Genomic DNA, 20,720 nt, shown 5'->3' with positions numbered 1-20,720 from the left:
ATTTAGGACCGCTTGCTGACGTATTCAATTTCAAACTCATCAGTGACTCGGTCGTTCCTGACCAGCAGTCAGTGGTGAACTACAGGCATTTCTGTGCTGTAGAATTTCACTTTTCAGGGTGTATCTAGGTTCGGCGGTGGCCATTACATGCTTGAAGCGTACACCTGAAACAACGCCAAAGGGCAAGTTCTCTGTAGCGATCATCTCTGTTAACACTTTGTCAATGTTTTTGGACCTGTTGTCTGTCTTCTGCCACTTTGCCTGTCTCGCAAACATCTGTGGAAGAGTGGGTTGAGCTGGCGTTTTGTTTTAGTTCTCTTTTCTTGTCTGCTGCATCAAACAAAGCAGGGGGATGACTCTTCAGATAGTACCACGTATGGTATTTGATGTTTTTACTTTTCGCTGTGTCCGATCCCATGCTGACTCATTACATGAATTACACAGTGCCACTCCTTGTGTTGGTTGAGTGAAATGGTCCCACACCACACTTACACTTCTCTTTTCAGCCATCTGCAATGGAAAAAAACTAATGCTTTTCATGCATACTGGTGTTGACTCCAATCAGAATCTCCAGTTAGAATCAGTGGAGGCTAAGTCTTCCCATAGACAGACGTGCGCATTCATTAGTTATGTAGTTAAGATATGTTGTCAATATTCCTACAACATTAACAACTGCAATAATGGCAATGATTTGTAATAGTAAATCCAAAAGACAACTCATGACACTAGAACCAAATTCTGCTCATCACTTCAGCTTATTTATTTAATGCTCATTTGTTAAATTGGGTAAATAAAAAGGGCAAAAATTCCATTAACTTCCACACCACTGTTTCCTCTGGAAAAATGTGGATGGGGGGGATGGGTCTGAAGGGGGGGTCTCCTATAATTTTTATGTAGAAGGACTGAAGCTCAGTTCTGACTTTTTAAAAGGACATTCTACTCAAAAATGAATGAAAATAAAAGTATGGTGACACCATGAGCCCAATAACACATCAGTAAAATTATTTGTTGAAATAATGGGGTTCCCTATCTGCATTTACCTCATAGGGCTAATCATTAGCCAGATTCCAAATTTGATCTTTTAACTAGTTATTATGCTATTGATTATTTTGGTCCCAAAAAACTTGCATAAACACAGTAAATATTATGTAGGCCTATCTGTTAGGGTAACTTTGACTAAATCGCCACTTGCTTGTACCATTTTATGTCACTATTACCCCCCCCCAACACTTTCCCTGGTTGCCATTACTCTTTCTCAACTAAAAATGTTTCATCACAATTTGAAGTCACTCCAAAACAAATGTTTTTGAGGTAGATGGTGTTTTACCCTACAATTGACCGGTGTTACATTTAGCCCCACTCTCCCTTATGCACTCATTGCGGAGCTGTAATGTGCTTAACCATGCAGATGCTAAAACTCTGGTTTTAAAATGGTGCAGTTAACGTGTATTTAGCAGCCTTTTGATTTAAACTGCTGTTTTCGTGATTGCAATAATTGTTGTGCATTGACTGCTTGTCAGAATGCATGTTTCCTTCCCTATGATACTCTTCTTTTTTTCATGTTCCATATTTTTTTTGTTTGGCGGCAATGATTTTTGCCGTGGCACAGTGCAACAGCAAAAATGAGTGTAGCAGAAACAGTTTGTTCTACACACAATATAGGTAAATGCATTATTCAATACGTGTGTGTGTGTGTGTGTGTGTGTGTGTTACCTTGGCTAAGAGCCACAGCTCATGAAAGCTTAGTTGGCTAGTTTAGCGATCTATCAAGGAGTGGGCGGGTTGTAATCATACTGCTATGACTGGATAGCGCGAGGCTAACCGCTCACATCTCCTTGCATGTTTTGGTCAGATCATTTGCTGCTGCTGCTACTACAGTGTTTCTGAATATATATATATATATATATTACACACACAATCTTTTGCTACTATGCACTTGGATTTGCTATGTAGAGGGACAATATATTGTGTAAATATCGGCTCGTCCGATTAATCGGTCATTCTGTCAGATGGCAGCCAACTTGTCGGGTGAAGGAAGGATGGGGGGAAAAATGACAGCTTATAACACATACACACTGATATTGAAATTCTAACTATAGTCTTATTTGTAAAAAGTTAAGGACGGGGGGACATGACTGAAAATGGCGGAGTAGGTTCATTAAAATGTTCATATGACACTTCTATTGTTAATCCACAGATAACAAGGATTCCCTTTATCTATGATTTAATCTTTCCTAATTTCTTTCAAATACCCACTTTGGTTTGTATGCTCTTGAAAAACGATGAGTTGATGGGAGAGGCAGGACTTGGAGCACATCTCAAATAGAACCAAGCGGGATGTTTTCTTTCTTGAGCTGATAGTCGTGGGGCCGGAACATAATTGTAAATCATTTGTAGACTGCAAAATTGGCTGCAAGAAGCCCAAACAGATATATTTGACCAAAACATAATAATTTTAAACCTTGCTTACATTTTATATACAATCAGTTTCTCTATTATGCGTGGGAACAGATTTCCATAATTAAAACCACGTGGAGCTGATTTCCTGGTGTTAGTCTTATGTCCAAAACTTGGGGGGCCAAATAAAACCACCCACCGGTCAAATTCAGTTGGATGCTGTTGTGTGGTTTATGATTTGATTAGGGTTCCCTTTTGAGTGGCCATAACAGCCACTCAATACTGTGCTGCCGTATTCATTGACCTGGCCAAGGCTTTCGACTCTGTCAATCACCACATCCTCATCAGCAGACTCAATAGCCTTGGTTTCTCAAATGATTGCCTCGCCTGGTTCACCAACTACTTCTCTGATAGAGTTCAATGTGTCAAATCGGATGGCCTGTTGTCCTGGCCTCTGGTAGTCTCTATGGGGGTGCCACAGGGTTCAATTCTTGGACCAACTCTTCTCTGTATACATCAATGATGTCGCTCTTGCTGCTGGTGAGTCTCTGATCCACCTCTACGCAGACGACACCATTCTGTATACTTCTGGCCCTTCTTTTGACACTGTGTTAACAACCCTCCAGACGAGCTTCAATGCCATACAACTCTCCTTCCGTGGCCTCCAACTGCTCTTAAATGCAAGTAAAACTAAATGCATGCTCTTCAACCGATCGCTGCCTGCACCTGCCCGCCCGTCCAGCATCACTACTCTGGACGGTTCTGACTTAGAATACGTGGACAACTACAAATACCTAGGTGTCTGGTTAGACTGTAAACTCTCCTTTAGACTGTAAACTCTCCTTCCATCTCCAATCCAAAGTTGAATCGGCTTCCTATTTCACAACAAAGCATCCTTCACTCATGCTGCCAAACATACCCTCGTAAAACTGACTATCCTACCTATCTTCGACTTCGGCGACGTCATTTACAAAATAGCCTCCAATACCCTACTCAATAAACTGGATGCAGTCTATCACAGTGCCATCTGTTTTGTCACCAAAGCCCCATATACTACCCACCACTGCGACCTGTACGCTCTCGTTGGCTGGCCCTCGCTTCATACTCGTCGCCAAACCCACTGGCTCCAGGTCATCTACAAGACCCTGCTAGGTAAAGTCCCCCCTTATCTCAGCTCACTGGTCACCGTAGCACCACCCACCTGTAGCACGTGCTCCAGCAGGTATATCTCTCTGGTCACCCCCAAAGCCAATTCCTCCTTTGGCCGTCTCTCCTTCCAGTTCTCTGCTGCCAATGACAGGAAATAACTACAAAAATCTCTGAAACTGGAAACACTTATCTCCCTCACTAGCTTAAAGCACCAGCTGTCAGAGCAGCTCACAGATCACTGCACCTGTACATAGCCAATCTATAATTTAGCCCAAACAATTACCTCTTCCCCTACTTATTTATTTATTTTGCTCCTTTGCACCCCATTATTTCTATTTCTAATTTGCACTTTCTTCCACTACAAATCTACCATTCCAGTGTTTTACTTGCTATATTGTATTTACTTTGCCACCATGGCCTTTGTGCCTTTACCTCCTTTATCTCACCTCATTTGCTCACATTGTATATAGACTTATTTTTCTACTGTATTATTGACTGTATGTTTGATTTACTCCATGTGTAGTTGTATGTGTCGAACTGCTTTGCGTTATCTTGGCCAGGTCGCAATTGTAAATGAGAACTTCTTCTCAACTTGCCTACCTGGTTAAATAAATAGAACCCCATTCAGTCAAATGTTCCCAGCTCGTCGGAGTTATTTCCTAGTAGCTGTAAAAAAAAAAAACTGTTGAGTAAGCTTAAGTTGGTTCAAAGTGTAGTACAAACTGTCAAGCTAAAATGTTTCAAACACTAAACATCTCCATGTTCAGCTATCTTGGCTATAGCTGAGCTACAGCAGTTCCCTGGTTTGTGTTGTACAGATGAAGAGCTTTCTCTTGACAGCTCCCAGATGGGCAAGGCTTGTGAAATATTCCCATGTACATGCTTTGAAAACAGAACTGAAGGTGTATTGTTCGTTGTGTTCCCTCTACCACACATTGGGGAAACGAAAGGCATGCTGTACTGCCGTGCCCCTGACTCGGAGCGAGTGGACTACTCGGCTACGAGTGACACGGGAAATCATTCGACAAGATGAAAATCGTTTAAAAAAAACGATGAGTAGAGACCCATGCCATTATTAGTTCTACATTATTACCCTTTGCCTCACTATCTTTCGCTATTTTCCTTGAAGATGTTTAGGTATAAGTATTTCACTGTTCAATCACTACACCCCAGTAGCCTTGCAGCCTTAGTAGTGGATACCATTTCTTTAAAGGCGCTAATGGTTTCCACAAGAGTGTAATCGCAATGGAACAACACAAGTGTAGGTGTAATTCAGGCATTTAGGGAAAAGCGCTGACGTTTTGTGATTGGGCCTAGGGGACTTTGTAAGGAGTTGCCGTGTTTGTAACAGGCAGGCCACGTGGCTTGATGTGGCGGATCTGGACACCTTGACACTGTCTCCAAGCACATTGACAGAAGCCACATGGCTGGTTAATCATGTGCTAGCATTCAATGCTGACAAAAAAAAGTACTCCACTGAGAACAATTGAGCCTTCACTTTGTCCAGCTTGGCTTAGTGCTAGTTGACTGACATCTTGAATCTTTTTTCTTTGTCTCTCACTATATACCTAAACTCAGCAAAAAAAGAAACGTCCTCTCACTGTCAACTGTTTATTTTCAGCAAACTTAACGTGTTAATATTTGTATGAACATAAGATTCAACAACTGAAACAACAGTTCCACAGACATGTGACTAACAAATGTAATAATGTGTCCCTGAACAAAGGCGGTGTCAAAAGTAACAGTCAGTATCTGGTGTGGCCACCAGCTGCATTAAGTACTGCAGTGCATCTCCTCATGGACTGCACCAGATTTGCCAGTTCTTGCTGTAAGATGTTACCCCACTCATCCACCATGGCACCTGCAAGTTCCCGGACATTTCTGGGGGAGTGGCCCTAGCCCTCACCCTCCGATCCAACAGGTCCCAGACATGCTCAATGAGTTTAAGATCCGGGCTCTTCACTGGCCATGGCAGAACACTGACATTCCTGTCTTGCAAGAAACCACGCACAGAACGAGTCATATGGCTGGTGGCATTGTCATGCTGGAGGGTCATGTCAGGATGAGCCTGCAGGAAGGGTACCACATGAGGGAGGAGGATGTCTTCCCTGTAACGCACAGCATTGAGATTGCCTGCAATGACAACAAGCTCAGTCCGATGATGCTGTGACACACCGCCCCAGACCATGACGGTCCCTCCACCTCCAAATCAATCCCGCTCCAGAGTACAGGCCTCGGTGTAATTCCTAATTTCTTCGATGATAAACGTGAATCTGACCATCACCCCTGGTGAGACACAACCACGACTCGTCAGTGAAGAGCACTTTTTGACAGTCCTGTCTGGTCCAGCGACGGTGGGTTTGTCCCCATAGGTGACGTTGTTGCTGGTGAGGACCTGCCTTCCAACAGGCCTACAAGCCCTCAGTCCAGCCTCTCTCAGCCTATTGCAGACAGTCTGAGCACTGATGGAGGGAATGTGCGTTCGTGGTGTAACTCGGGCAGTTGTTGCCATCCTGTACCTGTCCCGCAGGTGTGAGGTTCGGATGTACCGATCCTGTGCAGGTGTTACACGTGGTCTGCCACTGCAAGGACGATCAGCTGTCCGTCCTGTCTCCATGTAGCGCTGTCTTAGGCGTCTCACAGTACGGCCATTGCAATTTATTGCCCTGGCCACATCTGCAGTCCTCATGCCTCTTTGCAACATGTCTAAGGCATGTTCATGCAGATGAGCATGGACCCTGGGCATCTTTCTTTTGGTATTTTTCCAGAGTCAGTAGAAAGGCCTCTTCGGTGTCCTACGTTTTCATAACTGGCCTTAGTTGCCTTCCGTCTGTAAGCTGTTAGTGTCTTTACGACCGTTCCACAGGTGCATGTTCATTAAGTGTTAATGGTTCATTGAACAAGCATGGGAAAGTGTTTAAACCCTTTACAATGAAGATCTGTGACATTATTTGGATTTTTACGAATTATCTTTGAAAGACAGGGTCCTAAAAAAGGGATGTTTTCTTTTTTTGCAGAGTTTATTAGATTTCCCTCACTCTCCCTCGGCCCGGTGACGCTCCTGCCTTCCCCTCATTTTTGTAGCTAACTCAGCCTGCTCTCAACTTTTACCATCGGATGTGCCCCAACCTTCAATCTGTAAGTCTTTGCTTTTGATCTGCGGTTATGTTGGTTGACCAGGCTAAAAGCTAGTTTGCTCAATAGCTAACGTTAGCTGCCTGGCTCGCTGGCTTGGTAAGATAACTGCATATAGCGAACATTCTTTGGTAACTGGTTAGATGGCGTTATGTATTTCCAAAACGTTGGTTTACTTTAATGCCGCTCTAGCTAGGTATTGATGGCAACTGGCTGACTCCTTCAGTGCTAACGTATTGTTAGCAGGCTGGTAGTGCTAACGTTAGAAGGCTAGATGGCCACCTTGCATGTTGATTTGTTATAATAAATTCAAAGTATTTGCTTGTACGTTGGAAATGGAAGGGATTTGGTTTAATTAGAAGTTATACATTTTAAGTTATTTCAGTTTATAATATAGGGAATAGGCTGGCTTGTCGGGCCCTCCATGTTACATCGCACCTGTAACAACTTTTTCTAACATGACTTCGGCTTTCTTTTGAATTCTGATAGGTTTTATGTAGTGGCTCGAATATTTGGTGTAACTTTGCAAGGGGGACTTTTGATGCGTGTAGTAATGAAAATCCATATGTTGCATGCGGTTACGTTTATGCTACCTACCCTTTTTAATATTTTTACTGCAACAATAACCATTTCTGGTAGTGTTACTACTGCTCATTAAGCCGTAATGGGCAGTGTTGATGTGTAAAATGTGTCCTTGGTCTGCAGTGCAGGTGCACAGTGCTTTTGTAAAGGACTCTGGGTTTAGCTCTCTCTGACCGGTTATCGTCTCGCTCAGCGCTTGGGGGCTATCCACTCCTCCCTCCGCTTCCTCTCTATCTCTTCTCTCTCTTCAGCTACTGCTGCAGCTCATGGATTGAGTGGATCAGGGAGGGACTGGGTGTAAACCGAGCCCAATGGATGGGATTGGTTGAGAGACCACAAGCCCCCCCATTGTAGCCCCCTCCCCTTCCTGTTTGTGTCCTATTCATCTGCTGTCATGCGCACCCCAGCCCCCTCCCCAATGCCACTGCTGCACAGTAGAGCTGCAGACTCCTGTGGATCCTACAGAACACAGGGGTAAGCCCATGGGACAGGACCGAGCACGTTTGGCGTTTTCCTTTCTCTCCTGTCTCCTCCTCCCTCCTTTTTTGAATGGTTCTTTTTTTTCATTTTGTCATCTGTCTCAAATGGAGGTGTGCAATATGAGGTAGCTTGTGAACATTCTCTCTCATTCACTTTATTGACATGGTAAGTTCATTACGTACATTGTCAAAGTATGTGTATATATTTGTGTGTATGAATAGTGGGACCAACAGCAATAATAGTAGTGGAAATGGGATTACCATTAACAGCAACTACAACAATATTAATGAGAATAACAATACATCAAAGCAATAGTAGTAGACCAGTCTCAACATGACTGAGAAGACGCATGACATGGTATGAAAGACAAAGCTAAGTGGGAAATATTGACATTACATTGCACATTTCACTGGCTGTCTCTCAGGTTGTGGCAGGAGGACACATATTTGGCTGCCAAAAATGCACATTTTGGCTTTTCACCCAATAAAATATATTAAAAAAAGAATCTTCATCTTTTATAGTTTCAAATTCTTTGTATTGAATTATAATTTTTGGAAAGAAATATTCTCTTAGGTCTGTGTATTTGTCACAGTGTAATATCAAATGCAGCTCTGTCTTTACCTCTCCCCTGGAGCAGAGTGAGCACAGCCTGTCCTCTCTGGGCAGCCAGGTTTGTTTGTGACGACCGGTCTCTATAGCCAGACTGTGCTCACTGTGTCTGTACATAATCTGTGTTTTCCTCAGTTTTCTATCAGTCACAGTGGTCAGATAGTCTGTCACCATGTACTGTCTGTTTAGAGCCAAATAGCATTGAAGTTTACTTAGATTTTTTGTGGTGTCTTTCCAATAGGTGATTTATATTTTTCTTTTTGCTTTGTTATTTGGTTCGGACAGATTTTCTGAGTGCTGTCCTGAGGCTCTATGGGGTTGGTTTGGGTTAGTGAACTGAGCCTCAGAACCAGCTGGTTGAGGGGACTCTTCTCTTGTTTCATCTCTTGACATTGTAGAGCTGTGTGATGGAATGTTTTGGGGTCACTTGTTTTTAGATGGTTGTAAAATTTGATGGCTCTTTTTTTCTATTTGAATGAGGAGGGGTATTGGCCCAATTCTGCTCTACATGTGTTATTTTGAGTTTTTCTTTGCACTTGCAATATAGTCTTGCAAGACTCTGCATGCAGTATTTGGATTGGATGTTTGTCCCATTTGGTATATTCCCTGTTAGGGAGTGGACCCCATACTTCACTACCATATAGAGCAATTGGTTCTATAACTGATTGGACAATTTTTGAGCCAGATTCTAATTGGAATGTTGATTTTTATGCTCCTTTTAATGGCATAGCATGCTCTTCTTGCTTTGTCTCTCAGCTCATTCACAGCCATGTGAAAGCTACCTGTGTTGCTGATATTTAGTCTAGAGGTCGACCGATTTTATGATTTTTCAAAGCCGATACCGATTTAATCAGACGATTCTTTATTTTTTATTTAAAAATGTTATCTTTGACTATTGGATGTTCTAATAGGTACTTTAGTATTGTCAGCCTAATCTCGGGAGTTGATAGGCTTGAAGTCATAAACGGCGCAATGCTTGAAGCATTGCGAAGAGCTGCTGGCAAACACAGTACAGTGCTGTTTGAATGAATACTTATGAGCCTGCTGCTGCCTACCACCGCTCAGTCAGACTGCTCTATCAAGTCATAGACTTAATTATAATAGAATACCACACAGAAATACGAGCCTTAGTTTACGGATTTGACCATATTAATGACCTATCATTTCGAAAACAAAACGTTTATTCTTTCAGTGAAATAAAGAACCGTTCCGTATTTTATCGAACGGGTGGCAACCCCAAGTCTAAATATTGCTGTTACATTGCACAACCTTCAATGTTATGTCATAATTATGAACAATTCTGGCAAATCAGTTTGCAACGAGCCAGGCGGCCCAAAATGTTGCATATACCCTGACTCTGCGTGCAATGAACGCAAGAGAAGTGACATACTTTCCCTAGTTTAATATGGCCTGCTAACATGATTTTTTTTAACTAAATATGCAGATTTAAAAAAAATACTTCTGTGTATTGATTTTAAGAAAGGCATTGATGTTTATGGTTAGGTACATTCGTGCAATGATTGTGCTTTTTTTCCCCGCAAATGCGCTTTTTGTTAAATCATCCCCCATTTGGCGAATTTGACTGTCCTTTTTCAGAAGAAATGGTCTTCACACAGTTTACAACGAGCCAGGCGGCCCAAACTGCTGCATATACCCTGACTCTGTTGCACAGAACGCAAGAGAAGTGACGCAATTTCCCTAGTTAAAAGAAATTCATGTTAGCAGGCAATATAAACTAAATATGTAGGTTTAAAAAAATATACTTGTGTATTGATTTTAAGAAAGGTGTTGATGTTTATGGTTAGGTACACATTGGTGCAACGACAGTGCTTTTTCTTTGAATGCGCTTGTTAAATCACCTGTTTGGCGAAGTAGGCTGTGACTCAATGATAAATTAACAGGCACCGCATCGATTATATGCAATGCAGGACAAGCTAGATAAACTAGTAATATCATCAACCATGTGTAGTTAACTAATGATTATGTTAAGATAGATTGTTTTTTATAAAGTAAGATTAATGCTAGTTAGCACCTTACCTTGGCTCCTTGCTGCACTCGCATAACAGGTAGTCAGCCTGCCACGCAGTCTCCTCGTGGAGTGCAATGTAATCGGCCATGATCGGTGGCAAAAAAAATGCCGATTACCGATCGTTATGAAAACTTGAAATCGGCCATTCCGTATTTTTTTTAATCTGTCGACCTCTAATTTAGTCCTAGATACGTGTAGTTTTTGGTGTGTTCTAATAGAATGTTGTCCAAATAGAATATATAAATGTCATCCGGATTTCTTATATATATATATATATATATATACTTTAAAAAAAAATGTTTTATTAACGGTCAGAGCCCAGGTCTGACAGAACCTGTGCAGATGATCTAGGTGCTGCTGTAACTCCTCCTTAGTGGGAGACGGTAGCACCAGGTCATCTGAATACAGCAGACACTTTATTTCAGTGTTGTGTAGGGTGAGACCAGGTGCTGCCGATTCTTCTAACGTTTTTGCCAATTCATTAATGTAGATGTTAAATAGTATTGGACTTATTGGGCAGCCCTGTTTCACTCCATGTCCCTGAGAGAAGAAGTCTGTTTGCTTGTTGCCAATTTTAACCGTACAATGATTTAATAACATATTTTCCCTCCAATACCACTTTCTATTAGTTTATAAAGAAGACCTTTGTGCCAAATTGAATCAAATGCTTTCTTGAAATCTACAAAACACGAGTAGATTTTGCCTTTGTTTTGGTTTACTTGTTTGTCAATTACAATAATTATTCTTCTGTAATTGGGGTATCCACAGGATTCTGATAGTCTTTGACTGCTGATTCAAGGATTTGTAGTTTTTCTTAACTTTTTGTTCTGGGCTCTGTTATATTGCTGTAGAGGTTTGCAAAGTGATTTCTCCACATATAGCCAATTCCTCCTGATGAGGTTTGTTTAATTTATTCCAATTCTCCCAGAAGTGGTTTGTTTCTATGGATTCCTCAATTCCATCCAGCTGATTTCTAATGTGGTGTTCCTTTTTGGTTCTTAGGGTGTGTTTGTATTGCTTCAGTGTTTCCCCATGTTGAAAATTTTTGTTTGGTTCTCTGTTTTTGTTTAGATAGTAATTGACAAATATTTCTTAGATTTTTGCAAACCATTATCAAACCATTTTTCATTATCTATCCTTTTGGGTTTGCTCTTATGCTTCTTTAGATTAGCCAAGGACGCCAATTTGTCAAATATAAAGTTTGTTCCAAACGGCCAAATCTATACCTTCATTGCTGTAGGAGAATGTTAAGGCTAAAAAGTTGTCCAGGAGAGATTGTGTTTTTTGGCTACTAATTGTTTTTTGGTAGATTTATGTACTGTTTGCACTCCATCTGTAGGCCTGTTTAGCTAGTGGTGGTGGTGTATGTGGGGAGGGAAAGGTTGTTGCTTCCTGGTAGGTGTTTATCCCCATGACTGTTAATAGTGTCCGGTTCTAGCTGTTCTAGCATTCAGGTCTCCACAGACCAGTACATTGCCTTGGGCCTGAACGTGGCTAATCTCCCCCTCTAGAATGGAGAAACTCTCTTCATTGAAGTAGGGTGACTCTGAGGGAGGAATGTATGTGGTGCAGAGGAAGATAGCTTCCTTGTTAATTTTTAAAAATATTTTTTACCAGATAAAGAATTCCCCTGTTTTGATCAACTGAATGAATTAGTTCAGATTTATACCATATTAGCATTCCCCCTGAGTCTCTGCCCTGTGATTCCTTTTAATTTGGTGGATGGTAGGATTATCTCCCTATAACCTAGTGGACAGCCAGTGGAAACATCCTCTGCACCATGTTTCCTGTAGTACTACAATATCAATATCATCAATTTCTTTCAGGAAGTCTGGGTTTCTGCTCTTTAGTCCAAAAGCAGAAGACTTCAATCCTTGTAAATTCGAACGTGCAACGTAAAAAGATTTCATAACTTTTTTTTTTCTCTTTACCTTCAAAATGAGACAAACATTCACAATCCAACAAGATCTACTAAAATAGGATTTTTCAATTAATGTGAACTCTTCTTATGCAAATGTGATTTGCTTATCATTTAAGATGTCATTTGTGTCATGCCACTTGGGTGGATCTAGTGTGAGGATGGTGGAGCTCACCTTACCATGACCTTCGTCCTATCACATGTGAGCATAGTAGACTCAGCATTTGTTTGTCACTCATTTAGTTGGTGGGGGCTGGGCCAGATGCTCCTCTCACAGCCTGTGCGTAGCTCTGCCTGCTGGGCTGTGGCTCCTCCAGGTGTGTTTCTGGGGTGGGGAGGAGGGGGTGGTTGGCCTCGTCTTGGTGGGTCTGAAGCTGGGCTGGCTGGGGTGGTCTGCGCTGGCTGTGGTGGGCATTGAGGTTGGTTTTGGATAGATTTACTGTAACAGCAAAGAAAAGAGACACTTATTTATTGCAGATTTCATGTATACTATGCTATTTCCTACAAAATCCTCTAGAGGGCAGAATTTGAAAATATGATAAAACTATACCACAGCAAAAAGAAAGCGGGGAGGAGTTTATTTTTTTATTTTCCCAAAAACGCTCAGGTTTTTGCTCAAATCACCTTTATTTTATTTTAAGTCCACAACCGCTCTAGCTCTGTCGCCTTTCACCGCAGATGTGGAAGTGCGACATCGGCAGATTTGGCATCCAATGAAAAAAACATCCTATTTAGATGTTACTTAGATTGACCAGTGCGTCTGAATCTAGGGGGTTAAACCACATCAGGGGACCATTTTGAGGCATGAGAAATGTCAACTTTTTTTGTGTGGTTGCCCTTTAATTCCGCCAGACTGTTGCGTTTAGCTAGCTGTGTTGAAGCACACTTGCGAGTTTTCAAAACAAATGGCCACTGGGTTGACAAATCATGATTCCGCCAGGTATAGGGTGCTTTGTAGGTACCTTTTTTTAATTGCCTGAGCCTAACCATTTTCGGGTAGATGCAATCATTAGCAACGCTAACAGTTTCCCAAAGTGTTATGTCTCGACATTCAGATAAATTTGCCAGTGGCACATCGGGCCACGAAAGCTACTGGCCCGAATGGGGGTGGAGGGAGGGGGTATACATGCTGTCTTGCTCATAATAACCACACGCGGTTTTACCGCAACACTTCAATTTTAACGGCGGGAAACAAACGAAAGTGCCTACATCTCTCCATAAAACTGATCAGAAATTAAATCGGAAATGATGTAACCAAGATGGCGTAGCAGTCCAACGTGTCTGTCTTATCCTATGTAAATAGTTGTTTTTTTCTATCTACGACCTAAATATACTTTCCTACAACCTGCCTCACCCAATGTGGTACAGATCTGCTATTTTTATTCCTTATAACCGGAACCTCCATCAGGAGCTAGCCAGCTAACTAGCTACTAGATATCAGTCTTTGTTAGCCACGGCTAGCGGTCTTCACATTGAGCTCGGACAGCAGCTAGCTTTAGCTCGGCAATACCTGCCAGTCTGCACAGCGCGATAGCAACCCAGAGCATATTGGACTGCTTCTCTACCACATCACCGGATTCCTGCCTCAAGCTCTGGACCATTACACCGGATCACCTCAGCTAGCTAGATGCAATCGAGTGGCTACTGTTAGCTAATGCCTCTGTCCTGAAGAAAGCACCAGTTAGCCTTGAGCTAGCCTCAAGCTAGGCCCATATACCAGCTTGCTTCTTGGCCTACAATGCCTCTTTTGCCAATTGTCCTGGACCCTTTATTGTCGACACGGAGCCCCGCCGATCCATCACGACTGGTCTGCCTTCGTAATCGTCCGATGTGGTTTCAACAGGCTTTTCCGTTGCGATGTCGTCGAAGAACCGGCCCACTAGCTTTCTGAACGCCGTGTCTCCCGCTCGCCTAGCATAGTAGCGACTACCGAATGGCTCCCTGACTCACCCATTGCTACTCATTGGACCCTATGATCACTCGGCTACACAGCTGATGCCTGCTGGTTTGTTCATTAACACTGCACCTCATTTGGTTTCTGTTGGCCTCAGCCTCGAACTCAGGTCCTGTATGTACCGAACTGACCCTCTCAGCCCATTCATCGCCATTTACCCTTTGTTTTAGCTCTCCCGACTAACACGTGATTGCTTTATGCCTATCTCTGTCTATATGCCTTGTCTACTGCTGTTTCGGTTAGTTATTGTTTTATTTCACTGTAGAGCCCCCAGTCCTGCTCAACATGCATTAGATAGGTCTTTTGTCCCACGCATGCGGAGAGCTCACCTGGCTTAACTGGTGCCCCCAGAGACGCAACCTCTCATCGTCCCTCAATGCCTAGGTTTACTTCCACTGTACTCACATCCTACCCTTGTCTGTACATTATGCCATGAATCTATTCTACCACACCCAGAAATCTGCTCCTTTTATTCTCTGTCCCAACGCACTAGACGACCAGTTCTTATAGCCTTTAGCTGTACCCTTATCCTACTAATCCTCTGTTCCTCTGGTGATGTAGAGGTTAACCCAGGCCCTGTAGCCCCCAGTCCTACACCTATTCCCCAGTCGTTCTCATTTGACTTCTGTAACCGTAAAAGCCTTGGTTTCATGCATGTTAACATCAGAAGTAGAGGTCGGCCGATTATGATTTTTCAACACCGATACCGATTTTATTAGAGGACCAAAAAAAGCCGATACCAATTAATCGGACGATTTTATTTATTTATTTGTAATAATGACAATTACAACAATACTGAATGAACACTTAATTTAACTTAATATAATACATAAATAAAATCAATTTAGCCTCAAATAAATAATGAAACATGTTCAATTTGGTTTAAATAATGCAAAAACAAAGTGTTGGAGAAGAAAGTAGAAGTGCAATATGTGCCATGTAAAAAAGCTAACGTTTAAGTTCCTTGCTCAGAACATATGAAAGCTGATGGTTCCTTTTAACATGAGTTTTCAATATTCCCAGGTAAGAAGTTCTAGGTTGTAGTTAGTTATTATAGGACTATTTCTCTCTCTACCATTTGTATTTCATATACCTTTGACTATTGGATGTTCTTATAGGCACTTTAGTATTGCCAGTGTAACAGTATAGCTTCCGTCCCTCTCCTCACCCCTACCTGGGCTCGAACCAGGAACATATCGACAACAGCCACCCTCGAAGCATCATTACCCAGCACTCCACAAAAGCCGCAGCTTTTGGGAACAACTCCTTCAAGGTCTCAGAGCGAGTGACATCACTGATTGAAACGCTATTAGCGCGCACCCCGCTAACTAGCTAGCCATTTCACATTGGTTACACCAGCCTAATCTCGGGAGTTGATAGGCTTGAAGTCATAAACAGCTCAATGCTTGAAGCACAGCAAAGAGCTGCTGCCAAACGCACAAAAGTGCTGTTTGAATTAATGCTTACGAGCCTGCTGCTGCCTACCATTGCTCAGTCAGAATGCTCTACCAAATCATAGACTTACTTATAATATAATAAACGCAGAAATACAAGCCTTTGGTCATTAATATGGTGAAATCCGTAAACTATCATTTCGAAAACAAAACGTTTATTCTTTCAGTGAAAACCGGAACCGTTCCGTATTTTATCTAACGGATGGCATCCCAAAGTCTAAATAATGCTGTTACATTGTACAACCTTCAATGTTATGTCATAATTATGTACAATTCTGGCAAATTAGTTCGCAATGAGCCAGGCGGCCCAAACTGCTGCATATACCTTGACTGCTTGCACGGAAAACAAGAGAAGTGACACAATTTCCCTAGTTAAAATAAATTCATGATAGCAGGCAATATTAACTAAATATGCAGGTTTAAAAATATATACTTTGAATTTAAAGAAAGGCGTTTACGCTTGTTAAATCCTCACCCGTTTGGTGAAGTAGGCTGTGATTCGATGAGAAATTATCAGGCACCGCATCGATTTTATGCAACGCAGGACACGTTAGATAAACTAGTAATATCATCAACCATGTGTAGTTAACTAGTGATTATGTTAAGATTGATTTTTTTATAAGATACATTTTATGCTAGCTAGCAACTTACCTTGGCTTTTTGCTTCCCTCGCGCAACAGGTAGTCAGCCTGCCACGCAGGCTCCTCGCGCGTTGGACTAGTAACCGGAAGGTTGCAAGATCGAATCCCCGAGCTGACAAGGTAAAAATCTGTCGTTCTGCCCCTGAACAAGGCAGTTAACCCACCGTTCCTAGGCCGTCATTGACAATAAGAATGTGTTCTTAACTGACTTGCCTAGTTAAATAAAGGTGGCCAAAAATACCGATTTATGAAAACTTGAAATCGTCCATTCCGATTTAATCGGTCGACCTCTAATCAGAAGCATCCTCCCTAAGTTTGTTATATTCACTGCTTTAGCACATTCCACCAACCCTGATGTCCTAGCCTTTTCTGAATCCTGGCTTAGAAAGGCCACCAAAAATTCAGAAATCAACATTTCCCCTTAAGATAGAACTGCAAAGGGGGTGGACAGAGCTCTGCAAGCTATCCAGGTCTGTTCCCAAACAGTTCGAGCTTCTACTTTTAAAAATCCACCTTTGCATAATAAATAAGTCTCTCACTGTTGCTGTTTGTTATAGACCCCCCCCTCAGCCCCCAGCTGTGCCCTGGACACCATATGTGAATTGATTGCCCCCCCCCATCTATCTTCAGAGTTCGTACTGTTAGGTGACTGGGATATGCTTAACACCCCGGCCGTCCTACAATCTAAGCTAGATGGCCACAATCTCTCACAAATTATCAAGGAACCTACCAGGTACAACACCAAATCTATAAACATGGGCACCCTCATAGATATCATCCTGACCAACTTGCCCTTCAAATACACCTCTTCTGTCTTCAACCAGGATCTTAGCGATCACTGCCTCATTGCCTGCGTCCGTAATGGGTCTGTGGTCAAATGACCACCCTTCATCACTGTCAAACGCTCCCCAAAATACTTCAGCGAGCAGGCCTTTCTAATCGACCTGGCCCGGGTATCCTGGAAGGATATTGACCTCATCCCGTCAGTCGAGGATGCCTGGTTGTTCTTTAACCTGTTGGGGATAGGGGGCAGTATTTGCACGGCCGGATAAAAAACGTACCCGATTTAATCTGGTTACTACTCCTGCCCAGTAACTAGAATATGCATGTAATTGTTTGATTTGTATAGAAAACACCCTAAAGTTTCTAAAACTGTTTGAATGGTGTCTGTGAGTATAACAGAACTCATATGGCAGGCCAAAACCTGAGAAGATTCTAAACAGGAAGTGCCCTCTCTGACCATTTCTTGGCCTTCTTTTTCATCTCTTTCCAAAACAGAGGATCTCTGCTGTAACGTGACACTTCCTACGGCTCCCATAGGCTCTCAGAAGGCGGCAAAACGGTGAATGATGCCTTTGGAGCCCCTGGCTGAGAAACAGTAGCGCATTTGGTAAGTGGTCGATCTGAGAACAATGAGACGGGTGCCGCGTGCACGTGAAGAGTCCATTTTACTTTCTCAGTCTTTGAACGAAAACAACGACTCCCGGTCGGAATATTATCGCTATTTTACGAGAAAAATCGCATAAATTGATTTTAAACAGCGTTTGACATGCTTCGAAGTACGGTAATGGAATATTTTGAATTTTTTTTGTCACGATATGCGCCGGCGCGTCACCCTTCGGATAGTGTCTTGAACGCATGAACAAAACGCCGCTTTTTTGGATATAACTATGGATTATTTGGAACCAAACCAACATTTGTTGTTGAAGTAGAAGTCCTGGGAGTGCATTCTGACGAAGAACAGCAAAGGTAATCCAATTTTTCTTATAGTAAATCTGAGTTTGGTGAGTACCAAACTTGGTGGGTGTCAAAATAGCTAGCCTGTGATGGCCGGGCTATCTACTCAGAATATTGCAAAATGTGCTTTCACCGAAAAGCTATTTTAAAATCGGGCACCGCGATTGCATAAAGGAGTTCTGTGTCTATAATTCTTAAAATAATGTATGTTTTTTGTGAACGTTTATCGTGAGTAATTTAGTAAATTCACCGGAAGTGTTCGGTGGGAATGCCAGTCATATGCTAGTCACATGCTAATGTAAAAAGCTGTTTTTTGATATAAATATGAACTTGATTGAACAAAACATGCATGTATTGTATAACAATGTCCTAGGAGTGTCATCTGATGAAGATCATCAAAGGTTAGTGCTGCATTTAGCTGTGGTTTTGGTTTTTGTGACATTATATGCTAGCTTGAAAAATGGGTGTCTAATTAATTATTTCTGGCTGGGTACTCTGCTGACAATCTAATGTTTTGCTTTCGTTGTAAAGCCTTTTTGAAATCGGACAGTGTGGTTAGATTAACGAGAGTCTTGTCTTTTAAAATGGTGTAAAATAGTCATATGTTTGAGAAATTGAAGTAATAGCATTTCTAAGGTATTTGAATATCGCGCCACAGGATTCCACTGGCTGTTGACTAGGGTGGGACACAAACGTCCCACCTAGCCCAGAGAGGTTAAAAGTGCTTTCCTCACCATCTTAAATAAGCATGCCCCATTCAAAAAATGTAGAACTAAGAACAGATATAGCCCCAGGTTCACTCCTGACTTGACTCCCCTTGACCAGCACAAAAACATCCGGTGGCGTACTGCATTAGCATCGAATAGCCCTCGCGATATGCAACTTTTCAGGGAAGTCAGGATCCAGTATACACAGTCCGTTAGGAAAGCAAAGGCTAGCTTTATCAAACAGATTTCCATCCTGTAGCACAAATTCCCAAAAGTTCATGGAGAATTAGAGCACCACCTCCCAGCTGCCAACTGCACTGAGGCTAGGAAACACTGTCACCACCGATAAAACTACGATAATCAAGATAATCATGCTTTCCACCTGGCTACCCCTACCCCGGCCAACAGCTCTGCACCCCCCGCAGCAACCTGCCCAAGCCCCCGCTTCTCCTTCACCCAAATCCAGATAGCTGATGTTCTGAAAGAGCTGCAAAATCTGGACCTCTACAAATCAGCTGGGTTAGAAAATCTGGACCCTCTCTTTCTTAAATTATCTGCCGCAATTGTTGCAACCCCTATTACTAGCCTGTTCAACCTCTTTTGTATTGTCTGAGATCCCTGAAGACTGGAAAGCTGCCGCGGTCATCCCCTTCTTCAAAGGGGGAGACACTCTAGACCCAAACTGCTACAGACCTATATCCATCCTGCCCTGCCTTTTTCTAAAGTCTTCGAAATCCAAGTTAACAAACAGATCACCGACCATTTCGAATCCCACCGTACCTTCTCCGCTATGCAATCTGGTTTCCAAGCTGGTCATGGGTGTAACTCAGCCACGCTCCAGGTCCTAAACGATATCATAACCGCCATCGATAAAAGACAGTACTGTGCAGCTGTCTTCATCGACCTGGCCAAGGCTTTCAACTCTGTCAATCACCGCATCCTTATCGGCAGACTCAAAAGCCTTTGTTTCTCAAGTGACTGCCTCGCCTGGTTCACCAACTACTTCTCAGATAGAGTTCAGTGTGTCAAATCGGAGGGCCTGTTGTCCGGACCTCTGGCAGTCTCTATGGGGGTACCACAGCGTTCAATTCTCGGGCCGACTCTTTTCTCTGTATATATTAACCGCCAATATCCAATGGTAGCGCCTGGCGCGAAATACGAAAAACCTTAAAAATGCTATAATTTCAATTTCTCAAACATATGACTATTTTACACCATTTGAAAGATAAGACTCTCCTTTATCTAACCACTTTGTCCGATTTTCAAAAAGGCTTTACAGCGAATGCAAAACATTAGATTATGTCAGAGTACCCAGCCAGAAATAATCACACACCCATTTTTCAAGCTAGCATATGTCACAAAAACCAAAACCACAGCTAAATGCAGCACTAACCTTTGATCTTCATCAGATGACACTCCTAGGACATTATGTTATACAATACATGCATGTTTTGTTCAATCAAGTTCATATTTATATCAAAAACCAGCTTTTTACATTAGCATGTTTTGTTCAGAACTAGCATACCCACCGCAAACTTCCGGTGAATATACTAAATTACTCACGATAAACATTCACAAAAAACATAACAATTATTTTAAGAATTATAGATACAGAACTCCTTTATGCAATCGCAGGGTGTCAGATTTTAAAATAGCTTTTCGGTGAAAGCCCATTTTGCAATATTCTGAGTAGATAGCCCGGCCATCACGGCTAGCTAATTTGACACCCACCAAGTTTGGCCCTCACCAAACTCAGATTTACTATAAGAAAAATTGGATTACCTTTGCTGTTCTTCGGCAGAATGCACTCCCAGGACTTCTACTTCAACAACCAATGTTGTTTTGGTTCGAAATAATCCATAGTTATATCCAAATAGCTCTGTTTTGTTCGTGCGTTCAAGTCACTATCCGAAGGGTGACACGTCGGC

At 42.2% G+C, this 20,720-nt stretch overlaps 1 protein-coding gene across 3 annotated transcripts in view; it reads left to right on the top strand.

The window, feature by feature from the left end:
- The window catches only part of LOC106566896 (vitamin D3 receptor A), a 109,426-nt gene that overhangs the window by 15,614 nt on the left and 73,092 nt on the right, over positions 1-20,720 (top strand). Inside the window, exon 3 of one of the 3 annotated variants that reach the window (XM_014135458.2) lies at positions 6,564-6,684. The exons of 1 other annotated variant lie outside the window; for it this stretch is intronic. The gene's annotated coding sequence lies outside the window, so the exon portion shown is untranslated. Of the gene's footprint in view, positions 1-6,563; positions 6,685-7,063; positions 7,909-20,720 lie in introns of those variants that run through there. One more of the 3 variants, XM_014135460.2, reaches the window with a different exon arrangement.

This window comes from Salmo salar, chromosome ssa13, assembly GCF_905237065.1.
Source record: "Salmo salar chromosome ssa13, Ssal_v3.1, whole genome shotgun sequence".
In the NCBI taxonomy this organism is placed as follows: domain Eukaryota; kingdom Metazoa; phylum Chordata; class Actinopteri; order Salmoniformes; family Salmonidae; genus Salmo; species Salmo salar.
This window is presented reverse-complemented; position numbering and strand designations above follow the sequence as displayed.